The 17941-nt window shown below is 47.2% G+C and overlaps 1 protein-coding gene across 1 annotated transcript in view; it reads left to right on the forward strand.

Moving 5' to 3' along the window:
• Positions 1-17941, forward strand: part of LOC121084787 (probable bifunctional methylenetetrahydrofolate dehydrogenase/cyclohydrolase 2) — a 70412-nt gene that overhangs the window by 49678 nt on the left and 2793 nt on the right. The window lies entirely within an intron of this gene.

A 17941-nucleotide genomic window follows, 5' to 3' on the forward strand; every position in this document is an offset into this window, starting at 1 on the left:
TATCAATAAATAAAACAACACATCACACGCTGGTTGGTTGGAGTCCCCGTGCAACAGACTGGAGCAAGGAGCAAGCGGCACATGTATACACAGAAAGGATTATTGCTGAGGAGCTGGATGGAGAAAGCTCTTTGATTACACATGAGTGTTTTGTAAGAGGCACTGAGCTAATTTTCCAACTCTCAGCCTTTTTGTTTTCTTCATCTCAAGTTAAATCTTCAGATTGCTGTATGGTTTGCTCCTTTCCATTCTTCTGACCTTTCCTTAGCATCCACTGAGAGACAACTTCTGTTCTTCACGATTTTCAAGTCAGCTTTTGGTGGTTGCCTTAACTATTTTCTGTCACACGTATGTAGTGAGAGTGCAATTAGATGTCAGTTACAATCTGTGCATCTGCACACAGACAGCCAAAAAACACCTTTCACCCCTCGCACATGCTGGACAGACTGAATGGGAATCTTTATTAGAAACGTGCATGTCATCAGGAAAACACAGGTGAGAGATCTTTCTCATCAGTCTCAGAGAACATCTTAGAGCTAGGTAGGCCAAAGGTTGGAAAGCCTCAAAGCTTTTGCCAAGTGAATGAATTTCCTTCTCTGCAGTGAGTTGTCTCTTCCTGGACACACGTTGCAAGTGTTGTATTCACTTACAGAGGATCAGCCCTTCTGCAACACAGAGGCTGTGTCTTGGGGCAGACTGAGGGCAGGAGTTTGAACAACTGGACTTTTCACTTGTCCAAGAAAGCTCTCGGGGACAGTTGTGTTTTCATTTGGTTTTAACCATTTGCATGTCCTCTTACTGACTTTGACACCCTTTATAAAGCAGTGGTTAAGCAGGTGCCTTGCAGGGTCTGCAAGTGCTTCTTCAAAAGCATTTACTCATTGCAGTGAGACATTCATACCTATAGAAACACATACTGCTTTCCTTTTTTTTAATGTTTGGCTTAACGTAAATGAAAAGGAAGGTTTATTACAAGGCCACAGTCTAGGAGGAAGCTAAATAGTGAAATGTTCTAGTTTGCTTTCTTGTCCACAACAGCTTTGGAAGGGCTGCCAGTTTGCTGAGGTTTTTCTTCTAGCAGAAGAAGAGCCTGAGAGTGAAACACCAGATGAGTTTGTACCATGCAAAATGAGAATGAAATAGAAAGATGAAGATGGGAAGAAGAAAGGAAGAGGAGGTCTTGTTTTCTTTTTCCAAGTGGTATCAAGGTTTCCAGAAATGTATTCCTCGCCATTCTTCACCCTTTGTGCTGAAGCACATCCTCCGAACAGGCTACCAGCTTCATAGGCATCCAAGGCTGGTGGCACCAACACAGGTGACAGCCTTCCCCGTCAGTCTGCAGTGTTTACGGGCTGTAGCCCATGTGGGAGAAGAGCGTTGTCATTGCAGTTTTAAGGGATTTCATCAGGCTCAGGCTGTGTTTGAGGCATCACTGCGTGAATGATTCGCTCTGCTGTTTGATGCAGTGACCCAGATGAGGAAGTCTGCGTGGCCTCAGATTGCTTCGTGGAGTCAGCTGTGCGGAGCCCTCCCTTGATAAGTGACAGATGCTACTGGGCTAGTATGGTGTGTTACTGCTTACAGTGCTGAATTTCCTGCAGAACTGGCCTGTCAGAGGATCAGGATCATCTTTCCTGGCTCATTTATCAGGCTCAGGCTCCCTTCTGTAATGGGATAATTAACAGAGTTGTAAGCTTCTGCTTCCTAGTAGCTGCACGTGCCAAAAACTGTCACGTCAAGAGGAAACTCTGTGTTTGTGTGGCTTTTAGGCAGTCCTGCATCAGCTTTGTTTGGGCACCAAATCAGCAGGGCCAAGAAAGAGGTGTTAAATACTGGTACCTGCCTTTCCCTAGGACAGAGCACTTGCCCTGTGTATCATCCTGGCTGGTGGAACCACGCTGGTTTTTCTTGCCGCGCATCTGTCAAGCCTAGTGGCCCCTAAACTACCCAGCCCTCTGCCTGCTTCACTGGCATCTGCAGTCACCATGCAGGTGTACTTTTGTCACAGATGCTTGGCTGTGACTTGAGTGCCTCCCCTGAATTAGACACGCATTTTCTATTGAAACGTGGCTGGCCTGCAGTTCACTTGATCCCAGCAAGATCTGTTTAAAATAGCAAGATGGAAACCTGTGGGGAAGGCAACTGTCCTTTCAAAATACTGCTTTTAATCTTGGAAGGAAGTGTAAGGACTTGTATTGATGGCTGACATTTGGAGTACGAAGTGTCCATTGTCCTGCCTGCCTCATAAGGTTTGTTGCTGAAGAGCAGCAGTGCCTGTGATCACACATGGCTTATTCAGCAACCTGCGCTGCCAGGGCGCAGGAGCAGCCAGGTTGCTAGCCCATCTAGATCAATAGCCAGCCAGCAGCTGCAGGCAGTGCCCGAGGCTCCTGAAGAAGGTCTTAGAGGTCTGGTGGCAGGCAGGCAGGTAGGAGACAGTTTTCCCTCAGAGAAGGTTTTCTCTTACTCTCAGTAACCAAGAGTATGATTTGCATAATAACACAGCAGGGTTTCTGGTCCTTCCCGCTTACTATGGCAGCCCGACTTCTAGCACATATTGCAAGGGAAAAACTGATTTGTGCTCCTGTGGCTAGCACAAGGCTGACTAGTGTGTGCTTTGAATGTGAGTACTGGGTTGTGTCTTAAAAACCAGCTGTGAAACTGGTTACATGCTAGTGACTCTGGACTTCATGCAAAAAAGAAAAAAAATAAATCTAATCCCCCAAAATCATGTAGTTGTCAGGAGAATGTCATCTTTACATCCATCATATGTTTTACTTAATTTCTGGTCCGTAAAATACACTGTAGTTGGAAAAGCACCCCTCAAAGAGAAGGCGAACTTGGCAAAATAATTGATTTAACAATTAAGTTCAGAATAGTTCCCTTGACCCCTGAAGCTTGCAGTCTTTAATGGATTTGTCTTTAGAGCGTCCTTATGCAGCAAGGCAGTGCTCTGCAGATGATGTGCTGTGGAGAACTAAGGCAGGGAGGGATTAAACTCATATGAAGGAAAGGCATCAAACTTTTAAAAAGCAGCTCCATAGTGCTGTAGCTGACACATCATTCTTCTCCTTTGAGTTCTTTCAAGAAATGGTTCTCTAGCAAATCGGTAACACGCTAGCAGTATTGAGAGGGGGGAAAGAGGGGTGAGTCTTGGTAACACTAAAATTTGATGGTAAACAAAAAGAGTTACTCTTTGAATATTCACAGTTCTATGTCCTGTGTGGCATGGGTGTAATTTTTTTTGTTTGTTTTAACTTTTGGAGCTATTCAGAGAAGTATCATGACAAAATGTATGTATTTGAAATAAGATAATCTGCATGATGCAGATAAAAAACACTATGCAGATAAAATCTGAAGGCTATATTTGGTCAACTCTCCCATCATGGGTAGGGTCTTCAACAGCCCTGCTTGTTTCAGTAGCTGCTGGCATGGAACCAAACAGCTTCATGGCAGGGGGGTAGCTGCATCCAGCCTCTAGAAAAAGCAGCATGAAAAATGAGGAGTGGGGGAAAATGCACTGGTTATCGCTTGCATTTCAAGGTGTTGCTTTGGTGGCCTGAAGGTACCAGTGAGCAACTTGACCTGCTGATGGAGACACTGAACGTGCTGTCTGCACAGCCCCACACTTTGGTGTTGCAGAGCTCTGATGGCATCCGCAGCGATGCCTGCCTGCTGATACGTGTCATGTCATTAGCCTTGCTCTGAAGAGGGAAACACCTGTAGAGGTCCCTATTGTACTATAAACCCAGGAAATCATTTGGGACTACTTCTTTACGACCCAGTTAACAAACAAACAAAATAAAAGTGCAGGTAGTCATTAAAAGCTCAGTGTAAGTAGTCATTAATTACCATGACAGCAATAAAATCTTGTACTATGACTAGACTTTGGGCTGTTCCTACTCTCGCTGAATTGTATGGGAGTAAGAGCAGCTCTTTGCAAGCTGAAGGAGGTGTCACAGCATGGCCCGCACCACTGATTTGTGCAGAAAATGTTTATTGTGCTGTTGCTGGGAGAGCTGCTATGCCAGGCCCCTTTTGCTAGTTGCTGTGCAGATGGGAAAAGCACCCTGTCGTGTGGCTGCTGAGGGTAGAAGCTGGGGCACAGCCTGGTTTTTGGTTGAGAGTGGTTTGACTCGTATGTAAGCCCAGTGCTTGCGTGGGCAGGCAGACCCTTGAATGAGAGGATAGGTAACTACAGGGAGAAGAGGTGAAAGTCTCTTTTCTCAGAGGCCAGATGAAATGATACAAGAGGAAATAAAGGCACAGAAAATGGCAGGTTGCTTTATCTAAGTTGCCTGAAGCTAGACATTGGCATAGACCTTGGGCCTTCAGCCTACCTGTCCAGGCTCTAGATGACTGCTTTTCTTCTGTTTGCAGACCAACATTTTGCCTGAGTATTTAAGAGAAACAGCAGAGGCCTAAGGCCTGGAAAGAGAGCTAAGTTGCCATTTGCTGTATTTGGTGGACATCTTGTTAGTGGAAGGATTAGAAATTGGTAGCACCAAAAAGAAGTCAAAATATACTCAGTAAGTGACGCAAAAATAAGCAGAACACTCAGAAGACTTCTGTCATGGAATTGTCAGTCTAGCTGATCTCCAAAGATTAGTTACAGTCCATGTCCTGCTATTAAGTCCACGTAGAAGTAACAGTTCACATCACAGCACAGATGCTGTCATACAGCTGGTCCAAACCAACTGGTGACTTGTTTGAGTCAAATTAAAATTCAGTCATTTTTTTCAAAATATTAACATAAAAATAGTTTGCGAGACAAAACTTGATGACAAATTAAGATAAAGCCTGTTTTAAATGCTCATTCTCTGGAGCAGCTGAAGATGAGCTGGACTTGTGAGCAGAGGCATATCTCGCACAGCCATTCGGGGGAGTTTTCCATCTGATGGTTTTGGGCAGTTTTGCCCTATTGCGGAAATAAGGCCACCTGTGAAACTGAGCTGTAGTTCTGGGCTCAGTTTTCCAACTCTTCAAAAGGTCAGACATATGCAGATATGAGGTTTTGATTCTGTGTCTAACATTGAGTCACTTGAAACAGTAATTTTTAATGAAAACTTTAGGTTTAATTTATCTGGTGAATGCTGGCAAACAAGTTTCCTTGTAAAGATTCCCTGGTGATGTTTCTTCATAACAGTATTTTGTCCTTTAATAAGCAAAAATACAGTTTGCTATACTTTGAATACCTGATATTCAAATGCCAGCCTGTGTTTCCTGGTTATGACTGACCAAAATGCAGCATGGCAGCGTTGATGCTGGCTGGTGAGAGCCAGCCTGAGGTGGGAAAGCTCCTTGGGCAGGGTGCGTCTGCAAGCCCAGAGTACCCATACCTGCTGCCTCAGACTGAACTGCTCCTGGAAGCCCAGTCTTTGGAGAGCTATTGTTGTCTGCAAGTTGATCTGCCATCACCTTCAGCTTCCCAAGGCAAGGAGCCACAATGTGATCCAGGGACGGGAGTGTTACAGCTGTGTCACTGTCGCGCTGTTAAGTACGTTCTGCTCTTAGCTTTTTTTTGATTGTCGTTCAGATTTTTTTTGTTTGGTGGTGGGGGAATCCTCTTGTCTTCAGTGTTCAAGGCTGGTGTGCAAAGGTGTCTTTCTATAACTCCATGTGACAAGTAGCACAACCAGGGTTGAGACATGAGAGGACAAAGCTGTGCTTTGCAAGAGCGTCTGACTAACTTGGGCAAACCTAATTTGTCTGACATCATTTCTGTACGTAAGACTAAGTCTGTTTGTGTCTCATTGTTATGGTAAATCCCATGATGAACTGCATTTTATTGACTTCTGCCGGCCGTTTGACAGAGCCCAGCAGCAGATTTTAATGTGAGCAGTGTTCCAGGAAGCTGTCTTAATAGAGACTAATTCGGAACGTAAAGGTTGCGGGGCAACAGATTGGCCTCACAGGTAGCTGTGACAGCTTTACGTAACAGGGAGGACCTGGGCACTTTGGCGCATCCCTGCTTTGCGAGCCAGACAGTCCAGCAGCCACCCGTTGGGTGGGTGAAGCCGGCTGAGATGAGTCAGTGGCAGACAGGGACAGCGAGGGGGGACCTTGCATTACAGGCCATGCCGTGTATCTAGAACGTGCGGTATTTGGCTAATCGTTTTGTGTCTTTTCCCCTTTTCAAGGCTACAGGGTCATGTGTTCATGTGTGTTTATTGGAGGGATGCTGTTCAGGAAGAGAAGCACAAGTGCCCTTACCTGTTTTTGATTTTTGGAAACTCTTAGCCTCTAAAGGGGTGGTATGTTGGGTACAAGTCTTCTTAGCTCTGGCATAACACTTGGTGGACTTTGGCAGCTTAATCTGCCTTCTGTCCCTAGCAGTGCAAGCACTGAAGCTTGGCAAGCTGGGGTTTATCATCGTTACAGAGGTGGGAGAGGAGCTGCTGGCAAGGGTGGGAAGTGAAATGCAGCAGCTGGACCTCTGAATGGGACAGTGTGTCTGTCCCATCCAGGTGGACAGGACTTAAGTATGTGTTGGTCCCAATCCTGGCTGCTTTCAATGAATGCGGCCTTATTGATGTTAGCAGTGCTGGTATTGATCTGTGAGTGCTGAGGATTTTCCTTGCAGCGCATAATGCAGGTCTAGAAGAACAGCCAGCCTGTCTTTGTACTATTATTTTTCCTCTGTAGCAAGGAACACAATTGAACACACAATTCCTATTTTATTAGGCTATGGGGCCTAATCTTTCTCTTTGGCTTGAGATCAGACCTTGGATCCACTCATAGGAGTAAAACCTTTGATACCTGATGGCTGGCAACAGAGCGGTGGCTGTGAAAACCTTCAGGTAGGAGTTTCTGCTATTTCTCTTGCTGCCTTACTCGATGAGGTGCATAACCTTGAATGTCAAGATAAGCGTGAACAAGAAAACGAAGGCAAGTTGAGTCTGGTGAAAGGCACTTTGCTTAATGAACCTGTAAAATCAGTCCCTTCTGACCTGATCCTGTAAAACAAGTCAAAAGAAGCAGGACAGAGTATTTCAAACCAAAACAAAGTTCAAGACCCAGAACTACATTTGGGGACACTGACTAGTTCCACTAATGGCAGAGTTAAGATCTGTGGAAAGTCACAGGAGATACGTATCTCAGTGCAGCGGCCCCTGGTTCAGCTGCGTTCTGGCTTCCTGCTTACACTTTTACAGCTGAACACCTCATCGTAGCCCCTACACGAGCGTGAGCGTGCGCAGCTCAGCTTACATGGCTTAAAACAACAGCTCTTAACTTTGTTACTGGATGTGTGGGCCCCTGTTAAGTGAACGCCGGTGCCAGCAGTAGAGCTGGCTTCAGTAGTTGCGTTGCAACCCCCTTTTCAGTAGTTCATGGGCTGGTGCCGTAAAGGGTCTGATTTTGCTCTGGTCACCAAGCAGGCAGAAAGTTAGCCCTGTTAACAGCAGTGCCTGTAGCTCACTATGCGCTCCCAGAACTGGGTATCACTTGCAGGAACTCTTGTGTTTGTCCAACAGCTAGAGGTTCAAGCATGGTGTTTTCTCATTTTCCAACTAGAAGGAATTCTACAGCTGTAACTGCCTGTAGATGACTTCTGTGGTGTCTGCTGCCACTCTCGGAAGTGCCCTTTCAGGCTATCCGGCTTTACTGGAGTGAGCCAGCACACTGAAATGCAGGCAGGATCTCCAAGGAGCTGAAAGACAAGAAATTCTCTTGCCCTTTCCCCTTGTCTTGTTAATACTTCTCTTGACTTTTTTGGTGGCACGTTCATGACTTCTCATGTGCAAATACATTTGAAAGTTCTCCCTCAGGCAATTCTCAGCCATCTCCTGAATTCCTTCCTCCATCACTAACTACTTTTTCCATCAAGATTACAGCAGCAAAAAAATGTTCTCTATGGGCTTGGTGCTCCCCTGCGCGTGAAAAATGTGTGCAGGAGCCAAGTAACACCAGAAGTTTCTTCCTGGTCGTTCCCAGGAAGAATGGGGAGTGACGTAGGGAAAGGACATGACCTTACACCGATGCACACACGCTCTGAGGCCTGCACAGAAGTGGCCGTGACCTCAGCGAAGCCATAAGGAGTTCGGGGGTAGTCAGACCAAGTTATGCAGCCCCTCACATTCCTCCCTGACCCTTTCCTTTTGGTTTAGCACGGTTCCTTTCAGGTTCATCCTTCCTGGCCTACCCAGAGCAGGTGTTTCCTCTTCCCACCAAGAGCAAGTGCCCTGATGCAGAAGGAAAACACATAGGTTTATGCCGTGTGGAGACTATTCCCTTGAATGCGGCATGGGGGAGAGCTGCAAAGGGGCCTTTGAACCCTGGTTTTGAGCTCTGCCAAGGACTGAGCTGCACCCCACTGAGAAGGAGCTGCGAGAGGTCTCTCGAGGTTGGGAGGAAAGATAGAGCCAGCTGTCCTTGCTTTCCCCTCCTGTTCCTCAGGGCACGTATACACTGGTTTACCTCCCCGGTTCATTTAGGCAGAGGGACGAAGGCACCATGTGTGGGGTACCACTATAAACTTGTCCAGTGCCCTCCTGTGCTTCAGGTGCTGTATTCAAACTGCATCCTGGAAAGTCTTTAAAGAGGTATTTAGGGTGATTCCAAGTAGGGTTAATTTGATTGCTTTTAAAACCATTAAGTATTTGTGAAATGTAGCAATTGAATGCCTCCACTGAAGGCTTTTCAAGAGAATTAATCATCAAGCAGGGATCTGTGATTTTCCCAATTAGCTCTGGCCTAACTCCAAGCCGTGCTGCAGGCTATAGTAAAACATCTGTTGACTTCAGTGGATGCAGACTTAGGCTACCTGCAGCATCTGAGTCCTTGGGTATTTAGGCATTTATGCCTTTTGAGTACCATGGGATACTTAAAAGTTCCTACTTGTTTGTGGTGTTTGCTTTCATAAGAAGTACCATGAGATACATATATAAGAAGAGGAAGGTAAGAGGTATGAGCCAACGTGCTCTTCAGTAACGGCAACTCATAAATGTAAGTGTGCGTTGAATATTACTAGAAGGGTAAAAACCCTGGATGCAGAAGAAAACTTGGGGACGCTGGACTATATATGGGCACAGTTTGGGCAGAGTCTGTTGAAATCCTGAGCATTTTTTCGACTTCATTAGACTTCGGAGCAGATCGCAAGAGGCTAATTGTTCCTGTGACACAGGAGAATCTGGGGGAATCTGTTGCATTTGGGCCTCTGCCTCTCCTCTTCATGCAGATGGAATTGTAGCAGCATTAGCATTGTTGATTTTGAGCAGTGACTTGTGACGTAACACCTGACAGCAGTGGGAATTAGACTATGTATTGTCCTAGGATTTTTCTATCAGCCATCCATCATGCCTTCCACAGGACTTCTGGGTATTGTGCGCATTATCCATAATTTAAGTGAATTAAAATGAGTGCTTCTCTCCTTCAGCACAAAAATTGTATCTGTATTGAAAGAAAACCTGACACAGATAGGAGCCAAGTTCCCTTTGTCTTCAAAACATTTTAATAATTTGTTTAAGAATGTGTATTGCTTTGTTATTTGCTTATTCTTCTTTCAGCACTTTAGCTGTGTGCTGTCAGACACAGAATTTCTGTTATGCCAAGCGATATCTCCTGTGATCAGTGTCTAGCTGACATGGAAACATATAGTGAAAAGTTGATAAAGGTGCCCTGTGTGTATGACAGAAAAAACTCTTGACGTTAATGTGCATACCATACTGTATCTTGTGCTGAGGCTTTGACGTAGATTTCAGGTGTTTTGATAATGTTGAACAGCAAGTTTGCCTCTTATTTCTCATAAAAATATTCTTTGTTAATGTAGAACTTGGGTTCACACAGGTCAGTACATGTGCAGAAGGCCCTGCAGAAAACATCCCATTATCCTTGAAAGAACTCTGAGGGGAAAAAAAAAAAATCAAACCCAAAATGCAGCAATGTAGGGGACAGTCAGACTCGGGCACCCATTGCTGTGTCCCTCCCAAGCCTCGTAAGAGTGTTTGGAGCAGGGGGCTCTGCCATGGCACAGCGGCAGATCTATATGCAGAAAGATGTAGAGCAGGGCCTGTACAGTCTTCAGATTCCACACGAAATCTTTAGTCCAGTCCTTTCCACGCGTTAAATTCCCCCAAGCTCTATGGCCCTATGTAGAATGCAAAAAAGTATGATTAATAGAAATTATACAAAATTACAATTCCATATGATGTAATGCAAGTCACTGCTTAAGAAATCCAAGCAAAGGTTTCCATGTATCATGAGGGATTAGATGGTGCAAAAGAAGCTTGCATCTGCTTCAGGAGGCTTGTTATTTCAGAAGCTTGAGTTCAAACATGGGTCCGTCTCAAACTGTAGACCTTCTAAATCTCCTGTCTCTTTTGAAAAGCAGCAAACTACCTGGGTACAAGACATGAGCTAGAAGTTTACTTGGCTTGTGCCAAGGGTGAGGAAGCAAAGGGAAAAAAGCATGGGTTGATTTACTGAGGCCACTGTGCACAGGATCTGATGTGTCCCAGCGTGCAGAGTAAATAGACTCAAGGGACAAAGTCGTCATCATGTTTGAATATAATGACCTGTCCCTTTCACCATTCTTAGATCTCTCTCCTTGGTCAGCTTTAAATTTTCATTCTCCCGCAGCATGGATTGGGGCCGTAGCATCAGGAAAAGGAGTTGGGGAGGCAGCCAACACTACTCCAGCTCACCATCCACAGAGGAGGCCGTCTGTGAGAAGGGCAGGAGACGGGAGCATGGAAGACACAGTAACAAGTCTCTGCCTCCGCATGTGCATTTGGTAAGCTGCAGGCACTACGCGTGCCTCCGTGCTGCCACCGGAGGAGTATCAAAATAGCTGCAGAGATGCCATGGGGATGAAAGCATGACAGTCTGTGAAGGTATTTCATAGGTGCTGGGGGATGGTAAACCAATACTTAGTCCTTAAGTAACACTTTGCATCTGTAGATTGAAATCCGGTCTCGCCCTCGGCGTGCACTGTGGGGGAAGCAGGCAGCGTTTCAGCAGCCAGCTGAAATGGTACGGAGACTCCCCTGGCCTGTCACGCTGCAGAGAAAGCAGAGGCTTCTCCGTCTCTTTTGCTGCTTGCCTCCTTCGGCCCTGCCACCCATAAACAACTAGGGGGAGTTTCGGGTGTTACTAATTTTAATAAAGTGGTTTTAGGAATGTTTTGTATCTCTGGAGCTTTCATAACATATACTAATAGAGGCTTTTGGCAAGAGCAGCAAAGCAAATTGCTGCCACCCTCCCTCAGCATGCGGTGAGCAGCGTCTATCCCAGCAGCCACGTGACCGAGAGTCCTGAGTGCAGCACAGCACCCGGTGAGCTGGGAATGCCCTTGTGAAACACCCGGGCATCCGTGTCCAGCACAGAAGGGCCGGCCTCTGCCCACCCACGCTCACTTCACCCGTGGACTCTGGCAACTTGTGCAGTTCTCCAGAGCCGCTTAATTTTTTACCTGATGGGGAATATTCTCTCAGTGGGGTTGCGCATCCTTGCACCGTGGCTGCCTCAAAGCCTTAATTTCTTTTGCTTTTGAGGGCTTGCAACAGACTTTCAGGCACTATTGAGCCGAGACATTTGTGTATATCTGCCTACCTGGTAAGGGAAAGGTAAGCAATTTTTATGTTTTAAATGCCTCTCATATCTCCCCAAGGGCATTTAGTTATCTCATTCCTTAGTTGTAGATACACTTGTAGTGGGTGTAAGTTACAGTTTCCTCCTACTTTATCTGCAAAGCAGCCCGAAGCCCAGCTGAGTTCATAGTGCAATGCAGTCCTTTGCCTTAGAACAAGTAGCGTCAGGACTTCACATCAGTGCCTTTTCCTCATGGTTTTAAAGGAAAAGTTTATGGTAATTTCGTTTACAGCGATCACCCTTTTCGGATGCAGTTGTCTGTGTTCTTGTGGTGCCAGTGATGGGTTAGAGGTGTGAAAAACAGGCCCAACGTTTCCAGCTTGTGGTGGCAGCAGGAATGACACCAGAGCAGCCTGTGGCCTCGCATCGGTACAGCCAAAGCAACTCTTGGAGCCAGAGCAAAGGCTGCTCTCGGTGCCTCGCAGTATGTCAGGAGCGGTCTGTCCTGCCCCCCTGTTCCCTTCACCTGAGCCACTGGCGTAGGAGGAGAGGAGAATATGGGGTCCTGTCGAAGAAGGTTTTGGTGACACCGGGCCCGCTGCCGTTATTCTGGAAACTGGACTGAAATGGGACATGTTCTAGGTTTTCCTTGCCTGTGACACAGCTTATGACTCATGTCCTTTTTACCAAAGTCTGGGGGAAGTGTGTGCGCAGGGGGGAGGAGGTGCAGAATGGGAAGGTCATGAAACATAGGAAAGCTTATCTCACTCTCCCTGGATTATTGTGCAGGATGAATGAGACTCACAAGTCCAGTGCCTTTTTCTGATATATACCAAGGACTGTTGGGAAGGAAAATCATTGCAAGCCCACCAAGTGCCAGTGTGTACTTTTTGTCTGGTGAGCTTGGCTTTATGCACTGTCTTTCTGCCCAGTTGCTGTTCAGGACTGTGATCAGACGGCAGCAAATGAGAGTGATGGCTGTAGGGGATTGGAACTGGGAGACGGGAGAGGATGGAAATGTGCTGGTGACAGAGAAGATGTGGCTGGGACATGAGCTATGTAGTGTCCAGCTGGGAGCAAGGGGAAGAGGAAGGCTGGATTTTAGAGTGGGCCTTGCTAGTAGCCAACAAGGATCGCTACATGCCGCACGTGCCACTAGAGGAACGGGACTGCTTTGCCAAAGAAAAGCCTGCAAGGCTGGGGAATGCAATACAGGCACAATTCAGCAACAGAGACGTAGCTAAGGGGCTGTCATGGCCCTTCTAAAGTGGCCAGGGTAGTAAGCTGTGCCCTCTTTACCGTCGGAATTATCTTCAGTGAGGACAGTAAGATGGACCGGCTAGGACAGACATCTACTGCAGTGCACAGCTGGACGGAGTATCCCTGTTGGGGAGACGGCATCTTGGATGGAAGACTGTGTTTTCTGGTCAAGGGTACGACACAGATAGGGATGTGGGAGCTGGGGGAAAACAACTTGGCTTGGAGAAGCATTAAAGTCCATGGAGACAGCGTTAGGATCTGTGTAATGTGCAGACCTCAGGGGTTTGGTTAAGAAATAGCTGTTAACTTAAAAGGACGCCAGGTAGCTGAGATGAGATCTCTTATAGATGCAGCATGTTTGGAGGCAGCAACAATATATATTCTTATGAGAACTCCCTCACCTGCCCAAATATTATTTAAGGTTGGGTCAGCTATTATTTCTTGACTGTCTTGCTGGCATCTGACCTTATGCTAGCACAGTTATAGCCTGGAGCTGTAGTTCTTGAAGCCACTTGTTTCGGAGCTAAGGATGCACTGTCAGACCACTTAGCACCAGTGCACTCCCAGTTGTGGGTTATTCACGTACGGATTCAGAGTGACACAACTCGGTGCTTCTACTTCTACACCGAGAGTCCTTACTGTTGTTCTGTTAGCTTCTAAGCTGGAGCTTCCCTCTGTGCGAAGGCAACTCCTTCTATCCCCCAGAGCTAGCTGCCTAGCTAGTTAAGTATGTGCCGGCCAGGGTAGGCGTGCATTGCTTTTAATACAGTATTTAGCTTAGAAGGAACTTTGGGCCGGCCTCTGACTCTGCTGAGAGCGCATGTCCTGAGGTGGACTGCTGAAACATGAGAGGTCATGGAAAGATTTTTTTAGATTTACTTCAGAAAATCTGCAGGATTATGGACCGGTATCTAGTTATTGACCATCAAAGCACCCCATAATGCAACACTGAAGGAATTCTGAAGAAAACTTGAGATTTTTCTCTCTACATGTGTCTGTGTACACATGTGTGTCGCTGTCTTCATTCAGCTGGAGTGGAAGTTTATGTGAAGGGGAAAAAAACCCAGCCTACTGCTAGGTAAGATGCAACAACAATATTTCAGAACAGCTTATAATTTCCTTGTTTTCTCTACCTGAATGAGAACTACACAGCATAAGCCTATGGAAAATGACAACAATGATGTATTATTTCTTTGATTTATGGTTCCCCAGCAAATGCTCTAAAGGTGTCCCAGCTATACCAACTTTACAAACAGTTTGTAGAAGCCATGAAGTAGAAGCATTGTTATGTACCATTAGAGGCAATTGTTGTGGTCACTAACAGTTGTGCAAAGTTACCGGTGAAGTTTAAGCAGAGAGAGGTTTGTTGAAGATGGGCATTTATCACACTGGTCTATTGTGAGCTTGCAAGTACAGCTGAGGGATTTCCAAAAGGATATTTACAAATTGTTAATATCCTGTTTATGAAAACCATGTAAACAATCAAAGGCCATTGCCCAAAGACTCGGATGTTATTTAGATCTACGTAAAAGACAATTCCAACATTTGCAATGCAACTGTGGTGATATGTGACATCGTAATCCAAGCTGCCCCTTATGCAGCATGTTGCATAAGAATGTTCGCTCTAAGAGAGCGGGGAAAGAGACGTGCAGAGAGACCTCAGTTTTTAGTTTAGTTAACCTATGCGCCCTTTAAAGTGGTTGGTTTGGAAAGATGGGTGATCATCTTTGTGTACAGCAGCACTTCCAGGAAATCTCTCTTCTGGTTCACAAAGGAGAATGTACAAGAATGAAACAGGGGGAAGGGTTGAGAAGCCAGGATGGAGACAATAGAGCGGGGCCATGTTCTGCACGGACTCTCACGGCTGGTGGGTTTCACCAAAGACAGGCCCTCTCCTGTGCTAACTGAATGGTCTTTGTTTTGGTTGATGTCGGGCTGCTTGTGTGCTTGGTTTGGGCAGGGTGGATTAATCTGGGCGTGGAGCTGGAACATGAGTGTGTTATGTATGAAGGGGTGACCTCTGCTGTAGGCATGCTGCAAGTCAGTGGCCAGAAGTGTCTCATCCCGAGCATCTCATGTGCGGCCTCTGTTCGGACTCTTAGGAAAATGTGGTTTTCGGGGATGCCTGTTTTCTTTGAAAGCCCTGATGTTATTGAGGAGTTGAACTAGATTCAGAGACCTAACTTGTGTTCCGTAGCTTTGGCTAATTGACCCTTACCCATAGCCCTTGTTTGTCATGTGTGAAGGACAAAGACCCCAGCTGCAGGAGCGTTGATCAAGAACTGCCAGCCCTAGCTTAGTGCTATTCTTAATTTCATAACTGACACCAATCTAATTAAGCCCAGCCCTGGCCTTTGTCCTGCCCCACTTGATTTACACGCATGCGCACTGAGTGTCATAAAGGAGATCTCCTGCATCTCTTAAATAACATCAAGCGGCAGGAACGAGGATGAGGGGGTGGATGCGTAGATACCACACAGAGGAGTTATCCATGGAAGCGTCACAGGCAGCCAGCAGGCTGTTGGCATCTCTCCCCCAGGACACCCAGTTGCAGATTCTTCTGCTTGTCCCATCTCCCATGCACACAGCAGGTGACCAGCACCCTCCCCACCCACGGGTGCAGAGGTGGGGACGAGTTCCCTGGCGGGTAGGCCTAGGCTTCTGCCTCCCCTTGGGCAAACCCAGAACCCTTTGCTGAGACCGGAGAAGCATGCAGGATCTGAACATGCTACATTTTGCTTTTTAGCCAGGGAGGAATCCAGGCCTCACTCCAGATACAGGCTGAGGAACAGCAGCTCTGACCAGAAAACTGGGGTCTGTCTCTGTTCCCAGCGGCTGGTTGCAGCCAGACCTCTGTGTGCGGGAGGAGGATCCCATGTTGCAGGCAGATGGTTTCCACCTGTGCTGGAGCTCTCTCTGCCTTCTCAGCCCCACAGGTGCCTGCAGTCTGTCCGTGGGGCTTCCTGGTGGTACCCAGCCTGTGGCTGAGCTGGCTAATCCATTTCTTCAGGTTGTGACCTAGGAACGGTGTCTTGGGAGGCTCGAATACCTGAGGTGATGTTCAGACTATGGATGGGAGGAGAAGGTGACTGGAAGATGATTTCACATAATCTTGGTCATTCCCAAACCAAACCCCAGAGGTTTCTGCATACCGTGTGACTCAGGTTGGCTCTCAGGAGTTGGTGGTACTAAACTCACTGGAGATCAAAGAATGTGGAGTTTTATGGCAGGTTGGGCCCAGACAGGGAAAACACAGAAGGGAAATATCGTGGTTGAGTTTTGCAACCCCAAAGTATTCGTGATCAGCTTCTTCCCCTTCTAGCTGCATCTCAGCAGACAGAGAGCATCATGTGAGCAGCCCGGCTCCAAGCTGGTGTGAGCTGGAGGGAGTGCCGTGGCTTATTTTTGCTCAAGCTGTAGGGGAGCTTCATTGGGGACCACAGCGTCCTAGTTTGAAATGTGACTGTAGTGATGAACTGGGCACCCGTGGTTTATAGGTTCCCTGAGGCAGGCTGTCTCATCACCTCTGCATGACAACAGCCAGCACAATAAAGGTCTGATCCTGACAGCCTTTTTTTTGGTCACTTCGGTAATAGTAATGATTAACAGTAATTATCAGAACAGTAATGGGAGTGTCCCATAATCCTAGTGGACGGGGGAATTCCACTAAGTGCATCTGCTTCCATGCCTAGCACTAGTTACCAGGCCAAACAAATACACCACGGACCTGTGCCTCTTTCCTTAGATTTAGTTTCTGGAACGTGTGCTGGCTAAGCTGGTTTCAGGTGAATTGCTGTTTACTCCATCATCCCTAATGACACATTCCTCCTGTCGAGGGTGCCCCAGCTCCCCGTGCGCATGGCTGGCGTGCAGGTGACAGTCACCACTGAGTCGCAGCCAAAATGTGGAGTCTGCGGATGGCTGAAGTCCCAGCCTGGAGCACGGGCTGAGTGACAGCTTGGTGCTACCGCTTCTAATTGAGCAGACCAAGCACAGGAACTCTGAGGCTGGGAAATGAGCTGCAAGTCAGCCTTTCCTCTGCTCTCGCCCTGCTTTTATCCCTTCACCCCCTGCAGCAGTGAAGGGGGCAAAATACGCTTGCCAAAGCGAATGAAGCCGCTGTAGCTGAGGCCTGCTTAACAGCTCAGTGGATGCCAAGGCTCCCAAACGGAGCAGGTGAGAGGCGGAGGGCTCTGCTGGCCACCTGCGTGCATCACATACTGATCCGGCTTTAGCACAGGTCTCTGAGGCTGGCCCTGCTCCAGCCCAAGGTGCGCCTTCCCTTCCCTCTGAGTGGCACTGGTACACAGAGTGTCTTCCTCTGGGCTTCCCCATGCCAGCGCCAGCTCTCCAGATGGAAGGTACAGGCGAGGGACGGAAGCTAGCAGTGGAGAGCCCACAGCCAGGACTGACTGCTGTGGTGAAAGCCCGGCAGGAGCCTGTGGGTGCCTGCTGAGTCACACCGGTCCCCACGGTGGTTCTTGCTGTCATTTCACTATGTCATCCTGAGATGGATGTTGCTCTGAGGGCAGAGCTATCAAAAAGGTGGGCTACACGGTCAGCTGCCGGGAACATGCTTTCATCTAACAACTTCTGTTATACGGGCCACTGGCCCAGGGTCTGAATGCTGCACCCGTGCGTACACAGGGTGAACCATCAGAGAGGGCAGGCTTCATGTTTGCGTGTGTTCTGTCTCTCAGCGGTTCATTCTCATCTTCTGGGAGAACAAAAAATACTGTTGAAGAGATTACTTTAGGAACTCAAACGAGGTGCAGATGGGCAGAACAGCACGCAGGACTGATGGGCGAGGGGCCGGTGTTCTCCCAGCTTGCTTGCAACCTGCTACACGCTGTGAAAAGCCACTTTTCTTCCACCTCACTCCTTCTCTTATTCTTAATGAATTGCTTGGAGCAAGGAGGAACAATTACTTGATGTATGGGCAATGATATGGGAGGGACTTGGCTTGATAACACCCTTTACAAGGGTACAAATAAAATGCTTGCACAGGTTTGTTCAGTAACAAGGCAGAAGCTGTGAAAAGACTCTGCAAATGAAAAAAAGCGACAAACCCCTCAGAGGCTAAGAAATCACTTAGCATGGAGTACTGAGCTGTAATTAGGAAAGGGAAAACACCAGCGGAGCATTATGAAGC

Source organism: Falco naumanni, chromosome 1 (genome assembly GCF_017639655.2).
Source record: "Falco naumanni isolate bFalNau1 chromosome 1, bFalNau1.pat, whole genome shotgun sequence".
Lineage (NCBI taxonomy): Eukaryota > Metazoa > Chordata > Aves > Falconiformes > Falconidae > Falco > Falco naumanni.